General features: G+C 36.8%; 1 long non-coding RNA gene across 1 annotated transcript; it reads right to left on the minus strand.

Moving 5' to 3' along the window:
* Window positions 1-2,518: 2,518 nt before the first annotated feature.
* Window positions 2,519-18,218, minus strand: LOC134419764 (uncharacterized). The gene is made up of 3 exons (XR_010028147.1): window positions 17,527-18,218; window positions 13,444-14,324; window positions 2,519-2,751 (listed from the first exon to the last, which is right to left on the minus strand). It is a non-coding gene; the product is annotated as an uncharacterized LOC134419764 (long non-coding RNA).
* Between the last annotated feature and the right edge of the window lie 3,200 nt (window positions 18,219-21,418).

Consider the following 21,418-nt stretch of genomic DNA (forward strand, 5'->3'; position numbering starts at 1 on the left):
AAAGCATACTCTTTGGAATTTAATGATCCCGATGCAAGGAAAGAATAGCAAGGATATAGCAAGAAGTCATCTGGTTGAATCATATACATTGACCTCAAACATGTGAGTCATACAGGAAATGAAAATTATGTGAGATTACTAGGATTAATATAAAGGAATGCATAAGTATGTGGGGACATAAATAAAAAAGAAAAAGGCACTGAAGAAATTATAATTAGGAGGAGCAAGAAACCTTTTACAGATGCCCCACTGAAAAAAATCTGTTTTTATTAAGGACATCACAGTTTATGACTGTGGAGTTTCTATTTGAATTCTGTGAGGAATAAGAGAAAGATGGAGAAACCATTCCATACTAAACTGAGAGAGAAAACTAGTAATATCTCAGATCAATTAAATGCCTTTTTTGTTTCCATATTCACTACAGAAGTCTGCTGTAATCATGTGGCTAATATAATTATTATGAAAAACTAAGGACCATGATCTTACAGACTAATAAAATTGACTCTGTTATTTAGAGCACTGGCCAGAACTATTTAAAGCTGTCAGCAGGCATCTCTGATAACATAGGAGATGCTTGCTAAAGCTCAAAGAGATTGAAAAAGGAAAAATGTAGTTCTTAAAGGATAAAAAAGAAGCCATGGAATTTTTCATCAGCCACTTTGACTGCAATTCCTAAAAAATGCTAGAACAAATAAAATGGACAAATAATAAAATGAATTATATGTAAACATCTGGAAGATAGCAAAGAAATGGCTGACATACAGAATGGATCTGTTGAGAGCAGCCCTCATCAAACCAATCTGTTTTCCTTGTGCTCTGGGCCAATAGATCTGTGAACAGAAGGGCAGTAATAAATGTTTTGTATCTTGACCCCAGCAGGTTTTCTGACCATCTTTACATAGCATATATATGCCACATTTTCCTGAGCAAAGCAGGAAAACTTGATTTATGAGGAAATTTGAAGAACTGATGGTGTTTATTCTATGAGGAAAGTCTGAGGTGAAACATGTCTTTAGATAGGACTTCTAAGCTACCCCAGAAAGGAGAATAATTTTTCTCCATGTTCAGCATAGACAGGACAAGAAATAAGAGTTTTAAAATGCAGCCAGAGAAATTCAGGTTAGATATTGGGAGGAATAAGTAGAAATAATGAAGCACAGGCATATTGTGTGAAGAGAGGATGTCAAATTTCTGTTGTTGGGGTTTGTTATATTCACATTACCTGTGCTCAGAAATGTTACTGATACTTTTGCCCTGCATCAGGACAGTAAATAGATGAGATGAGCTTTCAAGGTATTTTCCAGTAGCATCTTATGTCAGAAATTTGCCATTCTCCAACTTTTGCTGTCTCAATCTTGTGCCTGTGTCAAACACTTTTTAGACAACAGTGATGGCAACCAAGCACTTTTCAGCATTCACTTTCAGCATTAACTTCAATAACATTTTGTGAAAAGGAAAGAGGTATTCTGATTTTTGTAATACAACTGTCAGAAAGGGCTTCTCTGTATCCATGAGTTGATATTAAACCAAAAATAGCTTACACATTTTCAGTGAAAAGTCACCCACCAACTATAAGCCATCTTCATTTTTCCTTTTCCAATATTTTTTCTGCACAAGCATTTTAAAAAACTGTATTAGGAGCTTCAAATTGGCTTGTAATTTAGTTAGAAATTTTTGGCTTCACCTAACAAAATTCTGAAAGTCATACCTGGAGTTCAGGTAAAAATTGTGATAAAGTATCATCTCACCAAAGGATGTCACAAGGCCTTAGCACTGCCCTATTTACAAAAGAAGAACTTAGAGCCTTATTGTTATTGCCAGTAACATGGTAAGTCACAGAACATTGTATGAACTGTTTAATAAAAAACAACTTTCAGATCTACAGTGACTTGAAAAACATCAGCATTCTTAAAAAAGAAAGAACCAAATAATATACTTTTTCAGAAGTTAGGCCTTGTTTTACTTTTATTATTGTCTCCATTTTTGCTCATTAAATCTTTGTGAAATACATATTATAAAGCAAAAAAAATTATTTGTAGTAAAGATAGTTATGGAGCTGGAAGACTTATGAGTGGAATTTATTATATTCTTAGCCACAGGAGAACAGAGATAGAGCTAAATGTTAGATATAGTGAAGGAGAAAATTGGCAAGAGGATCACATAATCAAGGATGGATTGGATCTGCTAGAAACGAATGGAAGATAAATCAATGAAGATCATGATTAGCAAATCTTGTTTCCATTCTTTAGAGTGTTATTTTTATTTTATTTTTAGTAAATGGGATCTTTATTTATTAATACAACAAATAGTTATTATAAGTAATTATAACTAAAATTCCATTTCTTTTAACCTGGTTTGAGAAAGGGAATACTAAAAGATTTGGTGGGAAAAACTGATTGGAAAGACTGAAGTTATGAAAACAGCTCATTTTTCTGAAGTAAAATGTAAGCATTGTCAAGAGTTGTTAAATCTCAAGATAAAAAGAATTCACACTTATTTCAAAATGAAAATTAGTTTCTTCAGAGTTTCTGCATCAACTGAACGAAGCGTTGTCTGTTGAAGTGGAAGAGAAAACATGGGTTTGATGATCTTCCAAGTGAGACATCTTCAGTGTCATTGAAAGTTAGCCACAATGAAAATGTAATTCCCTACCCTAGGTCTTCCTGCAGCTCTTCAGCTGCAAATTCCTTTCAGAGCATTCTCAGTTCATCTTTGAAAACCACAATATGACAGATCAATTGGTGACTGCATCTTAAAAAAGAAAAAAAGAAGAAAAGAAAGAATTAAGTCAAAGTCTTGAACTTGTTAGAAAGTTGCAATCTTCTTTTCTTCTAAAAACATCATCTTCAGCAGAGCACAAAATGAGCAATTTGAAAGTGATTGAAGCACTTTGCCCTGAATACTCTCATTCAGACAGATTTAAATTTATGGTTTCATATTAGATACTACAAGTGAAGAGACAGAGGAGAAAAATTAAAGGAACAACTAAAAGAATCAACTTTGACATTAAGGCAGATGGTTCATTGCACATGAGAAATGATCCAATAATGGATACAAGTATCCATAGAGAAAAAGGGGTTCCTACTTAATGCTATTGATTTTGTGTCTGAAATGGAAAGCAAAGAGTACTGTGTCCAGGTTGGTATAGATGTTGCCTACTAGTTCAAAGGAAAACCAGAGGAGGGATTTTTTTCATTTGTTCTAATGATGGAAATCAGGAGAATAAAGCTATTTACATTAAAAATCACTTTAAATATTTCTATGGTAGGTGTTCAGTATACATTGATAGTAGAGTTGTGAAATAATGGAACATTTCACACCATCATATGGCGTATTTTGGGAGTTCAAAGATTTTCCTGCAACCATCTATCTCATATTTGTTTGATTAAAAAAAGAGGATTGATGCTGTACCTTCTCAACAACATTCAGAGAAACTCTGTGCAAAATTTTAGACCTGATTTTAATTTACAGAAAGATGACTTGCATAGCACAGAGTGACCTAAAAACACTTCTAAGTCCATTTTGCAGCATCCAAGCATTACTATGTAATGTTTTGGTCAAAGGAGATCAGCTCTAAAAGCTCTCTATAGTTTGATAAGAAATAACACAGCCTTTCAAATTTGTGTTGAGCCCAAAGTGAGGTCAAAACACAACAGACTTTACTGTTATGTTGTTTGTTTTTTTTTTATCGACATGTTACATTTACAAAAGCTATTACAATGTGGGTGTGGCAGATAGAAAATGGACATGCAAGTCTACAACCATGGTCACAGGGAAGAAAAATGGCACATCTAATTAACAGCTGGAACCACACAGGGAGAAAAAAAATATTCTTTGATTATTTCTAGATTTTTTGTTACTAGAAATGTTATTTAGTCAGCATCATTGATTATTCACACAGTTGCCTGTTTTTTTGTCTAAATTAGGAAAAAGTTGCAGAAATGTGGAATGTAGACTCTAAGCCTACTTTTCTTCCTTCTTTTAAGACTAACAGGCTTTGTACATGACATGTATGGGAAGAAGTGATGCCACAATTTATGTCAAAAGACTGAAATTTGGGAGATGAATCACAGTGAATAGATACTCATAATCTGACAGATGTCAGTTTTGCAAAATATATACAGTTCTGTTCAGCAAGTTCAGTATGTGTCTGGTGATTCAGATTTATTTGGTTGAACAGTTAATCTCTGAAAAACAGTTTTTCAGGATTCTGGAATGGCTTGTCAAAATCCAGCTGCCAAATACCCTGAGCATTCTCTGCCTCTACTCATCTTCCTTCCTCCTGCTGAATCGCCTTTGTACAGGGAGAAGAAATGGTCCATTTCCAAAAACTCTCTGAACAGATTAACATGGACCATGACTTTTCCAGACACTGTTATTCTGGGGTACCAGATGGAAAACTGGTAAAACCTTTTTCCTTGCATTTTAAAGCTGCTTCCACTTGCTGAGAGTGGGAATAGAGTAGGTAAGACAAGCTGCCTGACTTAAAACAGAATGAGGTAGAAAGCATAGTCATGGGTCAGGTAGAGGTACAATATTTGTCAGGACATAAGAAGCACAGCACCAGCTGGGCTTGGTAAACAGAAGAGGAGGGAAGGAAGTTCGTTAATGAGCAGAACATGTAATTAAACCTAAGTCTTGGTGTTCTTTTGCTATCATAAAATATATCAGATATCTACTGGCAAAGTGCATCTCACTCGCTTCTAAAGCTCTGACCTATATTGCAATTATACTGGGGATTTTATTAGTGCAGTCTGACTCTGACAGCAACATGTACTAAGAATTTAAAGATTAGAACCCTATTATTACAGGATATCAACATAGGTCCACATGATGGAATTTGCATTCCCCCCTAATTAATTATTTATTCCATGACACTGGGAGAGCAATAAGGTTATGCTTGCATTCTAGGAGGTAAGCAGACTGTCCCAAGTAATTATAGATCTGTTACCCTGGCATCAATCGATGCCAATACAATAGAAAGTTATTACAATTTTTTTTAAAAAGAATTAAATAATAGAAATATAATGAATGCCAGTCAAAGTTGATGTACAGAATATCAGTCTAGTCAGTCTGTTTGATATTTATATGTTTACTAATTTAAAAAGAAATTATATACAGACTCTTATAAGGCAGCTGAACTGTGACTAACAAAAAACCTAATTCAAGAATGAACCTTATACAGTGTTAACAAAGCACATGCAGCTCTGGTTGAAGGACTTGGAAGACAAAAAAGCAGTTGTTAATTGAGAGTTGTTAAAGTTAATTGAGAGTTGTTAATGTTAATCATGAGCAGAGTTTACCTCGCACAAGGATTGACACGTTATTAGTAGGCTGGTGCATGGCTAATGATAATCCCTATTTTCCCCATTATTTTAACAAATAAATGGTACTAACATTTGCAGATAATATAAAAATAGGAGAAATAGTGGATAGTGAATCATGCCAGGGAAGTCTTACAGGACCACTTGGACTGGTTGAGTAAGTTATGGCCATTCAAAGGAAGTTACATTGTAACCCTGACAAAAGCAAAATCATGTCTTTATGAGCAGAAAACATGCTGTCTGTTCATCTATAGGAAGAGGAGTTGTTTCCTAGAAAAGGGATTCTGAAAAAGATTTCAAGGTCACAGTGGACAAATGAGTCAACATGGGTTCCTATTGTAACAATTTGGCAAAGATAGGTGAATTGAATTGGAAATGAACCACTTGAGAAGTCATTTAAATTTTGCCTATGAAATTGGTGCTGGAATCCTGACTAAATATGAGACTTGCATTTTAAAGAGAATGGTGAGCATTTTGAGCAGATAGACAGCCACAGAAGTAATTGTGGAGAATTACTTTGTAGTTTGAAAACTGAAGAGCCCAGTCTGCCTATTTCATTTTTGTAAGAGAAGGGAGAGAGAAATTGTTCAGAAGTGATTTGATTACAATGTATAAATACTTGCCTGTAGAGAAAATCTGACATTCTAGAGCTATTCATTTCAGGGAAGAAAGGCATAGTACAGTAGCACTCTTTGGTTTTGGACCTGGATCCAAATAAATCCACATTTGGAAGAAAACTCAAAGTTTTTTTAACAGAGATGGACTGAACTACAGAGGAAGATGGAGATTCTTCAACCTCTAAGACGAAGACATGAAAGTTTCTCTAAAAAAATATGAATAACCTTCAGACCAAAACAGGACTGGGGGTTATTTTCTTGCTTTTGTGATAAATAAGTAGGTAGCCTTAGTATGAGATAAAATTTAATAGACTATGATATGCTAGGGATCTCACTAAAGGATTTTAAAAGCCTTTTCTGACCTATGACTTTAGAGAAAAAAAAGCATTTTACTAACAAAAATATGTCAAAAGAATTTTAAAGTTCTTAGTCATGCATTCAGAAGAGGCAAAACAGAATGTAGGCTTCCTGAACAAATTTTCTCCAAACTGTTATGAAATAGTTCAATTACATGTTCTTAGATGTTCAAAGTCATGTGGAAAACTGATAATGTGTAAAAAGGCACTGCCTGGATAGAGCAGTGGAATAGAACTGTGGAAATACTGTGTGGTCATGCAATTATAAACCTATTCTAAGGAATGTACATGAACAAAACTACTGCTGTTATTTACAAGCTTGTATCTGTAACATCTGTGACCCTTTAATGAACAGTGAGATCGAAGGCAATGAGAAAGAGGCCAGGGCAGTTAAACAGGAAGAAAGTATCCTGAAGGCAGGTCTCTCTGAGATGGCTAGAGAATGCTTTAAAAGTATTGTGGAAGAAAAATCCCTCCTTTAGGGTCTGTTTCTGCATTCAAAAGAATTATTTAGACCCAGTTCCTCTTTTCCTTTGTTCTGTTTTAGATTAACTTGGGAGAAATCTTAAAGGGTATTTTGTTTAACTAATTGTCAGATTGATGGTTACCTTGTTTGTCTAAGCATACTAAGTTGGCTGAGCAGAGCTTGATGGGTGTCTGGAGATGCTGGAATGAAAGAAAAGAGATGCCATTTCTCTGAATTTTGTACATGGTTCTCCAGTCTCAAGGATGATGGAAAACTGTGACTGAAGAGCTGTGAGAATTCTACATTTCTACATTTTATTTTTGAACGCTGAAAATGCAGATAGAAGAAATGTCATAACTCTCTGAATAAAAAGAGAAAAAGAACTTAATTTTAGCGATTTTTTTCCCTGTTCTTAGATGCATATAATGGCATAGGGATGGCTTTATTCTGACATATGCTTCCTCAGGAAGAATTTAAATGGTTTTTTCTCATAGAATAGTAATAGTAAAAGGAAAGTGATACAAAATAAGAAGCAAATGTAACAAACCAGTGAATTCATGTGGTCTTCTGTTTACAGTCTATAAACTTGTTTTGGTAAGATTTCATGGCATAAAACTTTGATGTTCATTTCCCTTTGCAACATCTTTCTCCTCATCCTCCTTTCATGAAATAAGAAATGAAACCAATGTAATAACTTTTTATTCACACTACATGAAAAAATTGCAAAATCTTGGTGCCTCTAGTAGGAAGCAGTGGTGGGAATTATATCTTCTTGTGAATGTTTTCCTGATTTCAGTGAAACTCTTGTAATATCACTGAGCCAAATTAGGTTCATGGAGTTTCCTTTATATTCTTTTATACTATGTTGATACATTGCTTATATCACATTAACCATAGTGCTAATATAAGACATGTACTTCTGTTGTTTTGGTGACCTACTGAATTTAAATATGAGAAGAGGTTTTATAAGGTGCAATTGTGGTCTTCATGATTTGAGAATTAAATGGAGAACAAAGGTAATTACATTCAGAGGATAAGGATAGTATATTCAATGGGAATACTGATAGGGTAATAGAAATTACTATTGCCAGTGTGTAAGAATATAGAAAATTTAGACTTCTTACCTGAGAAAGCAGGAAGCCTGTATTATGTGCCAGAAAGAACTGGCACTTGAAATTGCAACTCCACTGGCACAGATTTTTAATTAATCTTTCCTTTCTAGGGTGGTACAATGGGATTGGCATATATCAAAATCTGTTTGTTTTTAAAAAGAGAGGAAAAACCTACAGATTGTTATTTTAACCTTCATGGTGTGCAAGGTCTTAGAAAATGTTTGAAAGGAAGGAGCAATCAAGATCATGGAAGTAGAGGTAAATAGAGAATGGGATAAAATATGACGTGGTTTTAGCAAAAGTAGATCATGTCAGACAAACCTCATCTTTCTCTGACAGGATAAGAGTTTTCTTCAAAAACTGTGGTGTAGTGGACCCCATATATTTGGCTTTAAGCAAAACACTTGAAACTGTGTTAATGGAAATCTTCATTTAAGCAGAAGAGGACACAATTTGGAATAAAAAAAAAAACTATCTGAAGATTTACAGTGAGGTTTTTTGAAAGAGAGGTTGCAAAAATACAGAGGATTGATTTATGGTATTTTTCAAAATTCATCTTGCGGCTGATTCTCTTTACTCATTTCACATTAATGATCCTAATTTAAAACCCAGTTTATGCTCATGAAATTTGCAGATAATGGGAAGTTAGCAGGTATTAATAATATTGAGGAGAATCTGCCTATGAGATAGGAAAAATGAGATGACAGTCAGCAGGAATCATCACAAAGAGAAAAAAAGTTAATACTGCAAAGTCACACATTTTGGACCTTCTGCTGTGAGCTGGAGGCTCAGTGGTCAGCAGGCATGCAAGAAGTTAAACCTCTGTGTTTAATAAGATAAATGCTGATAGTATTCTTCAGCCACGAAGAAGGCCTTGTAAATGTCAAGCCTAGATTTCTCCTTGGATGTTGGAAAATAGTGATACAATTAAGAAAAAAATACTGTTACATCTCATCTGGATTACTGGTATCAGACTGATTTTCTGTACTGGAAAAAAATGTGAATTTTAACTGGAACGAACCCAGGAAAAGTCTTTAAGGACCTTTAATGGAATGGTAAAAAAGTCTGTTGAGAGGAGATTACAAGAACATGGCTTGGTTTGGCTGACCAAGAGGAAGATTCAAAGAGGATATGATTACTTTCTAGAAATACATTCGGGGGTAAATGGCAAGTAGGGAGAAGAACAATTAAAGTTAAAATATAAGATCAGATGGATATGAATTAATCAATAATGCATTTAGATAGGAAGTTGAAAGAAGTTCTCAAGCCATCAGAAAATTGAACATCTGGAACTGTCTCCTGGACACAGTAATGGGTGCAAGGACTCTTAATGGCTTACAAGGTGAAGCTTTGTAAATTTAGAGCAGGCTAGAGATGGTCATGAAGTTCAAAAGCAAAGCTTATTTGGTTTTCTGTCATTCTTGTGAGACCACTAAAGGAAGGTTTGCTCTCGGTGTCAGGAAGTGTTTAGTGCCACAAGCTTTGCTGTAAAATTATTAAGGAAAAGAGAATAAAGCCAGAAAAGCTGGCAATGAGATACAAAGGCAGAGGCAAAAGGAAAAGCTAAGTACTGGCATGGTTTCTGTCCTGTGGATATCAGGCATATCCAGGAAAGCAAAGCAACTGTCTGTTCAAGCCCAGGTTTCAGTATGGGCTCCAAGGGCTTCTATGGCTCATATGTGCAGGGACAGAGGATTGAGCCCACCCATACCCACTTATAGATAAGGTTCTTTATCTCTTGCTGGATCATGAGCTTTCAGTAGTAATTGTATTTAATTATTGTATTTAATTAATGTGTCACATGCTTCTGAGTTTCCACTCATTGCCTGAGGAAGAGGAGAAAAATGTATTGTTTTCTTCACTTCTTTCTGGTAGTGTAATTTCATTTTTGAAATATTTTTTACTCTCCCAACTTTCTCTGATGAGATTGGCCACGAAATGAGCTTTGATTGGATTCTAGTTTTGCTGCACTGATTTCAAGTCAGAATGAAATTTGTTTTAGTGGTCAAGCTGGCAAGGATCTTCTTAAGGGAGCAGAATGGAGTGGAGGGTTTTCTTCCTTGTATGAAAAGTGTTTCACTTTAGTGTCATTTGAGTTCAACCTAACAAAACTCCTGTCATTATAGGGGCCTCAGAAGTGACTTTTGGAAGATGGAAACTGTGCCCGTTCTTGTGCCTGTAGTGTACTTCTCCATTTGGTGTTCCAGGATTGAACTGACGCATGATATTGATATGATTCAAAATACTGTTTTATTGAAGTATAAAACCAAGTTCTTGTTTGATTTTATTACAGTTTGGTCACATCTTTCTCAAGAATTGAATTTCTAACTACAGCTTTTTGATGAGTTACCAGCTGACTGACTGCATTCCCTCTAAAGTTTGAACTAGGCATGATATACTTCATCACTCCCTGAACTGCTGTTTGGTACTGCTGGATGCTTTTCTGCATTTGAGAGTTTGGATGCATTTAAATTATGGGACAGATAAATTTATCATCCTTATCATGCTGTCTTGCAGAGAGCAGTTTCTAAGACACATTGTGATGAGACATTAACATTTATCATCTTAGATTTTTATTAAATTATTATGACTTTACTATTAAATATGTTATCACGTATAAAAACATATCCTGACTTAGAAGGGGTTGTAATGATTAAAATCCAAACCAGACAAATAGTAAAGGAAAACATTAAGTGAAGTAGTTCACATGGTAATTTAAGACAGAAGAGTATTTTTATCTCCAGAAAAGAAAAATGCAGCCCAAGTACCAGGTGTAAGGAAGAATTTAAAGGATAGATGAGCAATTCTAATGGGTCAAAAATATTACCTTCTACCACTGTCTAGATTTTACAGAGTTCTTGAAGTAACTGAGCTACTAATATGATATTCAGTCTATTTTCAAAAATCTGAAATAAGTTACCACAATATTCCAAACATTTGCATAGAGGTAAATATTGTACCTATTTATAAATGCTGCTGTGAAGGATACAGAATTTGCAATCTAGATGCAATTAAACCAATTTATTTATCAGAGACTTTATTTTCAGATAGCCACACTAGACATTGGTATTCAGAAGAAACCTTTCTTATGGAAGAAAGAAATTTGTGAAATTAAAAGTTATTTTTAAAAAAATTCTTGAGGGTAGGTTCTTGACATTCTGACCTTTCTCAGGTGGCAGATGCATTCCTGGTGTTTGTTGTTCCAGGACACAGATATTGCCTTCATGCCATTAAAAACTGTTAATGGGATATGGTGTTGAAAACCTTTCCCTAAGGGATCCAGAATATGTTGTATACAGGGATGCAGTTCTTAGCTTAAGAACTTTATCTTTCAAGCCTCTCCACTTAAACCTAAAAAGATAGGATTCTAAAAAAGGTAGGATGCGTGTCCAATACAGTGTTTTTCATGGAATCTTTCAAAGGAGAAATTCTCTTATGAAGTAAGACTAGAATAAGCCATAGGGAGGCCATGGCCACCTCCTTGGCTTATAGGTTTAATTTTTAGTTTCTTGCTCCCTTCCCTGAGAGGAATGTACTCCTTCTGCCCTCTACCCCTGATTTGCTATTTTATAGACTCCCCTACTAAGAAGAGAAAGAGCTCTTCTTTCTAGTAGCCTAACAAGTCACAGCTGTTAGTTCAAGCAGCACGAAGGAGCTGCTTTCCTGTTCTCACACAGTGGGAGAATTTAAATGCAAAGTGAACCAGGAAGGGGTTTATGTGTGTTATCCCTGACACTGAACTGTTAAGGGGTTTCTAGTGGCAGAAGTTTTGATTTTGTCAGAAGAAATGAAGGAAAGTAACTCCTGTAATAGGAGCAAAGAAAGGAAGAGAAGGTGCTCCAAGTCTGTTGGATCTGTTGATCTGTTTAGTCAACAATCTCATGGACAAAGCTTCTTGCATCTAGACTGACTGGATCATTCATCTATAGCAATGTGCCACTTAACCTGGCCTGGCCAAGATACCATCAGCTGGTGTCTTTTGAGGTACTGATGAAGGAAATGCCAAATAATCAGTTACTGCTACCTTATCATCTCTAGGAAGCATTTTCTTTGGACTAAATAAGAGCCCAGGAAAATTACTGCTTTGTGTAAGGGAAGTCAAAGTTCAAAGAGAACTTTAGGTCACCAAGTTTCTGAAATGGATAGATCCCATCTTGCTGTTGTAAACCCCTCAGAGTTGAGGGCCTAGCTTTTGAAACTCCACTTAATAAAAATCATGTTTAAGCAAGAGAAAACCTTTGAAGCCATTGTGGATCGTTCAGGTAGCTCTGGAGTTCACTTTCTGACTTCAATTTTCTTCCAGGCATTCTGCAGCATGGGCTATTGGTGCTAAGATTCTACTCGTCTATCACCCATTCCTCTGGCAGGAAACCTTGTCAGTGCATACCTGTCAGTGCATAGAAATCCTTGCAAGTATATTTATAGTCAGGTATACTTCACAGCAAGTGATCAATTAAAACCTTTTCATTTTTCCTTAGATGCAGAAAATGGGGGAAAGAGTTTTGGCATGGGGAAAAAAAGAACCAAAGCAAAGTCTTTATTTTGTCCACCAGGTGTGTACTGTTAAGTTTAATCATTCTGTTTAAAGCTTTAAAAGGTGGTATTAAGTTTGCACTCTAGAAAACAAAAAAGTGGAAAAGTAGAAAGAATTATATAGGTGGAATTGACATGCTGGCATCAGATGCCTTGTTTTGGTTTGTTCATTGGTTTACTTTATCAATTTAAAAAATGTGGATCTGTGGGAAAAAAAATAGCAGAGCGGGTGAGTGTGACTTTCATTTGCGTCACAGCATACAGAGTAATTTTTGGAAAGTGTCAGGTTCAGCATTCCTCTTAGACAGACTTTTCCTAGTTTTGATTTGTTTAAGGCACCACTTTCTGGTCACGGGTTCACGGAGCATTGTGCAAATTGAGGATTGTTGTGGCTGCCTGCATCAAACCTTCTTTAGACAAAGCAAAACATAAGGAAGATAGGAAAGACCAGAAAAGAATTTGTGAGAGAACAAGGCACACTACTTTGGGGAAGAAAATGTTAACAGGAATCTTAGTTCATATTCTAAACAAAGAATCATTGAAAATCTCGTTCATAAAAGATTCATCTAATTGTGGTGGCACAGATATCCAGTACTGTCTCTTCACTCAACCATTTGTGTAGCTTTTTCAAAGACAAATTTTAAAAAGCCTTAAAGGAGAGATAATAGATATTAAACTGGGTGGGAGAAGATGGGTAGGAATGCATAGCAATTCCAATGATGAAATTTGTTCCTTTCCCTGTCTCCTGAGTTGTTCAGTCTAACAACCTTCCGGTCTACAAACCTAAAAATGTTGCCAAATAGCTGCAGAAAAATAATTTCCAGAGAAGGGTGGCATCTGATTTATTTCCTGTATCCTATCCTGTCTTGTTGTGGTTTTGGCTGCAAGATTGCAAGTCTAAAACTGAGTGAAGTGTCATCAGCCCCTAGAGACAGTGTCCAAACAATTGAACATGTTTGGAGGCAAGGTTTATTCTTTGGCTCACTCATACTTGTAGCTGCCAATTATTGAGTAGTTATGGCCAGACAGACTCACTGTGGTTCATGGCTGGCTCTCGGGTTCAGAAGTATCTGGAATTTTTCAATGAAATCCAGGGAAGTGTCCAAACATTTCCTCAATGTTCCTTTGATATTTTGTGCTGCTGATGGCCTTTAGACATGATGGTTTCTTTCAGAAGACATTTCTGACTCATATCTCAGAGACTGGGCTAGTATAACAACTTAAATAGAGAAATGAGAATTCCTTTTCTGTTCATGTGAGAAACTGGGTTCACTGAGATCTCTTCAGCCCAAGGCAGGCAACTTTTAGGAAGAGTTGAAAGCCATTGAGTTCACAGCCTGTTTTCTGGGCTTGAATGAGACTTGGCTGTTGCAGGAAATCTTTCCAGTTCTGGGATTAACAGCAGTTAGCAGTTCTCTTTTAGAAACTGGCTACTTTCAAAGACAGCAAGAATCTGTCAGACCAAATCAAGAGAGAATGCAAAATACAAACCCCTTTTGCCATTTTCTCTCTTCTTGCCCCTTCTAAAATAAATCAAAATTGCTCCTGATATCCAAAGTTAAAGACAAAGTTGAATTTAGATATTATTTGTATTTATGATTATGAGTGAGAGATCTAAAGCCAGAGAGGAGATGGTTTTATTTCTCTCCTAATGATTCTTTTTCTTGCCTTTTCTTTAAGTCATTTGTTTTGAAAGGTTCAAAAGAGTTCTGACTAGAAACAGAACCAAAGTCTTGTCCCCTTCTGCTTCTGGTATCTTTTTCATGATACCCGTGTGATTAGCTCAGTTGATTAGAACATGGTACTAATAATGCCAGGGTTGTGGGTTTGATCCCTGTATGGGCCTTTCCTGTAAAAGTTGTGTTCAATTATCCTCATCCTTTCCAATTCAGAATATTCTGTGATGATGCCTTTATCTGTGAAAAAAAAAACATGAAGAGTTAGACAGGACCATTGTGAAAATGTCAATCATAGAAGACATTGCCAGGAGAAAGAGTTTCAATAATTCCTGTATTCTTTTCCTAAACCTGCACACACACTATAAATAAATAAATAAATAAATAAATAAATAAATAAATAAATAAATAAATATACACGCTGGATTTAAATTTCTGCAATTAGGACAAATACCTCAGTAGAGGGAAATTCTGCATGCTTTACTAGAGAGCAGTAATGCATCCTTTCAATATTGAGCATGAATTTGTGTCTCTAGGCTTCTGAATCATCTCCACATATTTCTCAGTAAGATGAGAAAGTACATCATGTTCTCAGTGGGCTGTGACCATTGCCTTTTGAGTTGCAATCCTTCAGATCTTCATTACTCCTTAGACTATCATTAAATGCTTGGCAATGGTTTTATCTTGTCTTTGTTGTTAATGTCTGCAGGTAGAAATCTAGAGGACTTGCTTATTAGAAATCATTTTTACAGTAGGGCAGTTCATGCCTTCTGGGAAACATTACTTTCAGAATCTCTGTCAAAAAAGCGGGCTTTCTTTTGCCCCCTTTCAGATTCTTTCTTTGACAGAGGCCACTTGGAGTCTCAAAAGGGCTCTAGTTTACATGTGCTTAGACAGCTTCTAAAATTTAGTGTAGACAGAAGATCAAGCTATGTCCACAACAGAATACACAGGTTACATTATTTTGTTAATTTTATACTGAAGAATCATATGCCCTTTGGATATGATCTATATGAGAGAAAGAGAGTTTGAAGTACAAAATAAGCATTTGAAGTTTAGACTTGATGCATTTTCCATCAATACATCAAAGATTGGATCCAGTACTGACCAAATATACTTTGATGAATGTGTTCTTCTTTTAGCCTGTTCCAAAAGTCATGATTGGTTTCCAATCAAAAAAGCCCAAGCAACTCTTAAATAATAGAATCATAGAACACCAAGTTGGAAGGGCACCTTGAGGATCATCTGCCCAACCTTTTTTGGCAAAAGGACGGTCTAGACAAATGGCCCAGCACTCTGTTTAGCTAAATCCTAAACTGTCCGACACTGGCAAATCCACAACTTCCCTGGGGAGACTATTCCAATGGTTGATTGTTCAATTGTGAAAACTTTCCTCTTGTATTGTACAGAAATCTCCCCAGGATTAACTTGTACCCATTAACCCTCATCTTTTCCATGGAACCCCTTGAAAAAAAAAGGAGTCTCCACCTTCTTTGCCCTGTAAATACTGGCACATGATGATAAACTCTCCTCTCAGCCTTCTTTTCTCATGCTGAACAAAACCAGCTCTTTTAGAGTTTCCTCACACAGAAGGCTTCCCAGCCCTTTGTTCATCTTTCTAGCCCTTCTCTGGACCTTCTCCAGCCTGTCCACATCTTTATTTTGAATAGCAGGGACCAAAACTAAACCCAGTGTTCCAGGTGTGTCCTGACAAACACTGAGTGGAGTGGGATAATGAATGACTTCTTTATCTCTGCTGCTGATGCCCTTTTTGATGCAACCCAGCATCCTGTTGGCTTTCTTTGCTGTAGCAGCACACTCTTCTTTCAGATTGAGCTTCTCGTCCACCAGGACTCCCAGACCCCTTTGACAGAGCTGTTCCCCAGTCCAGTAGATACCAGCCTGTGCTGCACTCCTGGATTATGTTTTCCAAGTGCAAGACCTTGCACTTGTCCTTGCTGAATTTTCTAAGGTTCTTGTTAACCCACTTTTCCAGCCCATCCAGATCTTCCTGCAGGGTTGGCTCTCCACTTCCCCAATCAGTTTGGTATCATTGGCAAACTTTGGCAGAGTACTCTTGATCCCATCTTTCAGATGCCTTATGGAGATATTAAACAGTGTTTAGTCTAATATCAATGCCAGGGGATCCCACGTGTGACAGGTTGCTGGTTTGAGAATCACCACCAGCCTCTGGGTGTCACCTGTTGGCCAGTTCCCCACCTGCCACACAGGATCACACCGGTTTCTCTACGAGGAGGCTGTGGGAAACCATTTCAAAAGCCTTAGAAATATCCCGGTAGACAATGTCCACTGCTCACCCCTCAACAGCCAAACAGGTTACTTTGTCATTGAAGGTGATCAGGGTTGTCAAGTATGACTTGCCCTTGGTGAATCCGTGCTGGCTTTTCCCAAGCACGTTTCATCTGACTTCTGATATCCCCCATGATAATTTCTTTCATAACTTTCCCAGGGACTGAAGTAAGACTGATGGGCCTATAACTTCCTGAATCCTCCTTTAAGCCCTTCCTGTAGATGAGGGTGACATTAGACTTCTGCCAGTCTTCTGGCATGTCCCACGGTCTCCATGACTTCTCAAAGATTTGGAGAACAGCCTTGCAATGATATCAGCCAGCTCTCTTACCCTGGGGTGATTATTGGCAGGGTCTATTAATTTGTGTGATAGCTGACATACCAACTCTTTCTTTACTCATGGTAAGTTTGTGTTTGCATCAACCTGGATTTTTGTTCCTAAGACATGCACCCCAACGGTGCTGGTAAAGACAGATGTGAATAAAGCATTGAGGAACCTCTTCCTTTTCAGTGTTGTTGCTGACAGATTCACATCTCCTGTTTAACAATGGGCCAGTATCTTCCATCTGTTTCTGCTTGTTGTTTACATACCTGAAGAACACTGTCTTGTGTTTTTTGACATTTCTGGGCAATTTCAATTTGAGCTAATGTTTTGCTTTTCTAACAGCACCTCTGCACACGCTGGAAATGCTTTTGTAGTTCTCAATGGGTATTTTCCTTCTCTTGATATGCTTCTCTTTTGGTTTTGAACAGACCGAGAAGCTCTCAGATAAGCCAAGGAAGGTATTGCTCTCCCTACTTCCCCTACTTTAAAGGGTAATGAACTGTTTTTAAACTTCCATGTTTCTCAGGAGAAAAATGCCAACGTAGAGAAAACTTTGCAATCAGTACTCTATGGCCTACCATTTACATTAACCAGCTCCCATTTCTGTCAGCCAGGCTACAGTGCTCCTTTGTGCACCAGAAAGATCTCACAGCATCAGTTTCATGGTAAAATGTGTTCATTCTCACAGAGCTTTTCTCTTTAAGGGAAAAAAAAATTGAGGACATCCAATCCTGAGCTTTAGGAATCAAACATCATCAGAATAGGCTTATCCAGATGGTATCTCTCATTCCAGGGCAGTTCACTTACCAGATTGGTGCCCAGAAGAGCCGCTAGAAATTGTGACATCCACAGCACCTTTCCACTGCAAAGGTGGGAGGATGTTTCTACCATAGCTCTGGTTTGCCAACAGCTCATCAAATGAGATTTATGTCATCTGGATGTGTGGTAAACATGCACATTAGCAGAGCTCTTCCACATTTATTGCTGGAAGGAGAAAATGTCATCTTCTTTTACTTCAAGAGAATACTTGAACCCCAAACTGCTTCTGCTTGCAAAATAGAGAAGCTAGATCTTATTTTCCAGGTTCAAGAGACAGACACAACTGAAACAAAATGTAAATAACCAAAATCTCTCACTCCTTCTAAGATTCTGAACAAGGAAGCAAACTCAGTCTTCCATAACCAAGCTATGAGAAGAACCAGGATTTGACAACAGTGCCTTACCTCTCCCTGGTGGTGTTCTCCACTCAGCTCAACAATCAGCTTTAACTTTGCTTAGTCTGAGCTTCTTTGCACAGAAATTGCACAGGAAACTACTGGCTGCCTGATGTTTTCAGTCTTCCCATTGGATGTCTGCTGGTTTAGAGTAGGAAGGGATACTATAGAGCACAGGAGTTATACCTTCACTAATCATGAATCTCACAGGCAAAGCTTCAGACTAAGTTATTAAGGCTATTAAAATCACAGATATGAGGTAATACTTTTATGAATTAGATGCAGATTAAAATGCAGAACTGTTAGATTTTCCACATGACAAAAGGTTAATAGTGGGGAGCCACAAGGTACGATACTAACTACTGCTATTGCATGTAATATATTGAACAGTTACTTATAAAAGGGGGAGTGAACAATGAGATGGCAGATACTGCAGATTAAATGAAAGCATATCAGTATCTGCAATTCATACCCAGCTCTCTTAAGAAATCTCCCTGATCCATTGCATTTTTTATCACAGCAGATTCTTTTAGTCCTTTTCACTGTATTCATGAATGTAACTTGCACAATACAACATCCCAGCAACCTTATGCTTCCCATTCTGCTGAGTGAGGTTTATAGCTTTTCATTTTCATTTTCAGCCTTGGGCTGACTTGTAAGACTGAATCCATGTCCCAGGCTGCAGACTGGAAGCACTTCATTGGTATGCAGGGCAGGTACTGAGGGAGGCTGTCTCTATGCGACAGCTCTCAATCCACTCCTCTCATTACTGTGGCTCATAGAAAAGAGAATGCAAGTGAAATGGGAAAAAAAAGTGAAAGAAAAAAATCACTGCATTTTCAGGTATTAAAAAATGGTATAAAGTATCTGGTAATATCGAGTAAGAGAATGTACCTGGTTTTATATTAGCTGCCAGTCATTCCTCTGCTTAATTTAAAAGCAAGTGTCTGTTAATGGCAATGACAAGGGAAGAAGCCAAACTTCAGACATAAATTACCTGTTGAGTTTATCATGGACACTTCTAAGGGAGAGCTTATGACTCTAATATGAAAAGCATTGTAGCACCAAGTAAAAATCCACTCTTGATAATTTTTGTGTTTTCTTGTTGGGGAGATGGCTTTCTGTCAATATAGCAAAGCTAAGCCCATTGTAAATGTCTGCATTTGCTCATAGGGGAAAGAACAAAGAAGTTATGGGAAAGTATTATTATAATTTACCTGGGTTTTTTTAGGCTGCATAGGAAACTATGGGAAAAAAATACTACCTTTGGCTGCTGTCATTCATTCTGGTGATAGAAAAATATTTCATAAATAATCAGATCCTGTCCCCTTTTTCCAGTTACATATATCCCAGGTGGCTACTTATTCATGGTTAAAATACTGCCACTTCTGGGTAGGAGTATTGCAGCTGTTTAACAATGATTTTTTATACTATACAACAGTTTCAGGACTGAAAACTACAAAAAGCATCATAACTAATTTCTTCTTCAAATGAGATTGTATGGTGTAACCACCTTTTTTATGGTAGTTACCTTACCTTGTGCTAGAGCTCTTGTCTTACCCTCTAAGCCAGTGGTTTGCTTAAGAAAGTTCAATTATGCCATCTTCTTCCTCCCTGAGAACCTACCCTAACAGTTAACTAACTGGTTGAGGTAGGAACAGTGCTTTTCTTCCTGTTGGCCCTAAGCCTTTGTGCTGAAAGGAGCACAAGATTTATGGTTCCAGGGAAATGGCAGACAAGAAGGGGCAGGACTCACTAACCTGGTACTCTGAGTTCTCACCTTTAAGATGCAAGCCTTGGGTTCAAAAGCATTTCACATTTCACTCCCATTATGCATTGTTGTGCTGCTCACCACTAATCCTTTTTGAGATTCTGATTGGGGCATTTAATTTTCTGTTGGCACAGTACAGAAAGCTAAAGTACCTAATCCTTGAAGGTCAGGCAAATAAAATGAGTTGTTTCAATATGTACCTATTTTTGTTGTTGGAAGACAGTGGGTTATTTCAAAGAGTGCCTATTTTATCAGAAGAAGAACCCAGGTTTTGATTTTGGAAAATTTACTGTGATAATCTGAACAGCTAGTCTGTTCAATAGTAAGATGAAAACATCAAAGAAATTATGGAGTCAAACTTTGGTGTGCAGTTCTGAAGGGTCAGGGTACTGAGCCTTCTGCAAATAAGTGTAATTGGATTTTTTGCATTGACAAAACAATATCATTGTCTATAAGTTATTAATCAGAAAAGACAGAGATATCTGTGCTGACATTGTAAAATGTATCAGCCTGAGGTGCAAAGGCACAGAAAATTTAAGTTCAAATGACCAGTTTGGCAGTTACAAACTAAACCAAGGCCTCATAGCATCAAGTGTTAGGTAACTAACGCTCTGCTGAACCAGATCCTGACAAAAGCAAAACTGTCCTAGTAAGATGTGAGACTGTACTGGGAGGATGCATATACATCCATACATGGCACTCAGAAAGCACAACTGATTAAAAACAACCCCGACAGAGATCAGCTTTGTTTCATTGCCAGTATTTAGAGAAATCAATAAACAAACTAAGCAGACTAGTTGTTGCAAAATAATATTTTAACAGGGGTTTGGATTCAGTATGATAGAATTTGTTAGCAAGGGAGTTCAAAATAGAAAAATTTATCTTGATCATCTCCTTTCAGCATTTTTAGTCACTATAAACTGTGACATTTCTGAAGACCTTTGTATGAAGCATAGTCTCATAACAAAACAATTTACTTATTTTGGTAGTTGGCTGGAAACAAACCCACATATGGCAAGTGTAAAATGGAATCATTTTATCTTGCTATTTCTATCAGTTTCTGTCTTCTGTAGTTCACTAGCATTTATGTAGTGCTGTTGATCATTAAGTGTTTTATTGTCAATTTATTCAGAGATATTAAAATAACTGAATTTTAAAAATAGATATAGTGGCAGCTCCTTTTTTATATAAAAAGATAATTTGAATCTGTTGCAGTATACAGTATTATTATACATATTAGGTGAGATTTTCGAAAGTTCTAAGTTTTGAACAAAATACAAAATAACTTGTGCTCTGTCTTAGATCAGAAGTTGTAATTTAATACAGTTACCATATATCCCCACTAATTAGAAATATAATTACTTTTCTTGCTGTATAAACACTGGACTACTACATCAGAAATGGATGATCTGCCAGTTAATGTGATAGTTGTTTGAAAAGGAAGATCTGGACATTTAATGGTATTTTTGAGAAGTACTAGGCTTAACCTGGGACATTATAGTTTACCTGATCCAGGCAAGAGCATAGTTGATGAGACCATGCTAAAGTTAGAGATGCCCTATTCTATTTTGTGTGTATCTGGATACCATCAACCCCTGTTTCATCCTGATCTTCTCATCCCTCACCCATCTTTACAAATTATAAGCTTAATTTATGCCAAGGTTTTCTACTAAATGGGAAGTTAATAATCTTGGGGCAGGAAAAGCATGCTTTC

Source organism: Melospiza melodia, chromosome 6 (genome assembly GCF_035770615.1).
Source record: "Melospiza melodia melodia isolate bMelMel2 chromosome 6, bMelMel2.pri, whole genome shotgun sequence".
Lineage (NCBI taxonomy): Eukaryota > Metazoa > Chordata > Aves > Passeriformes > Passerellidae > Melospiza > Melospiza melodia.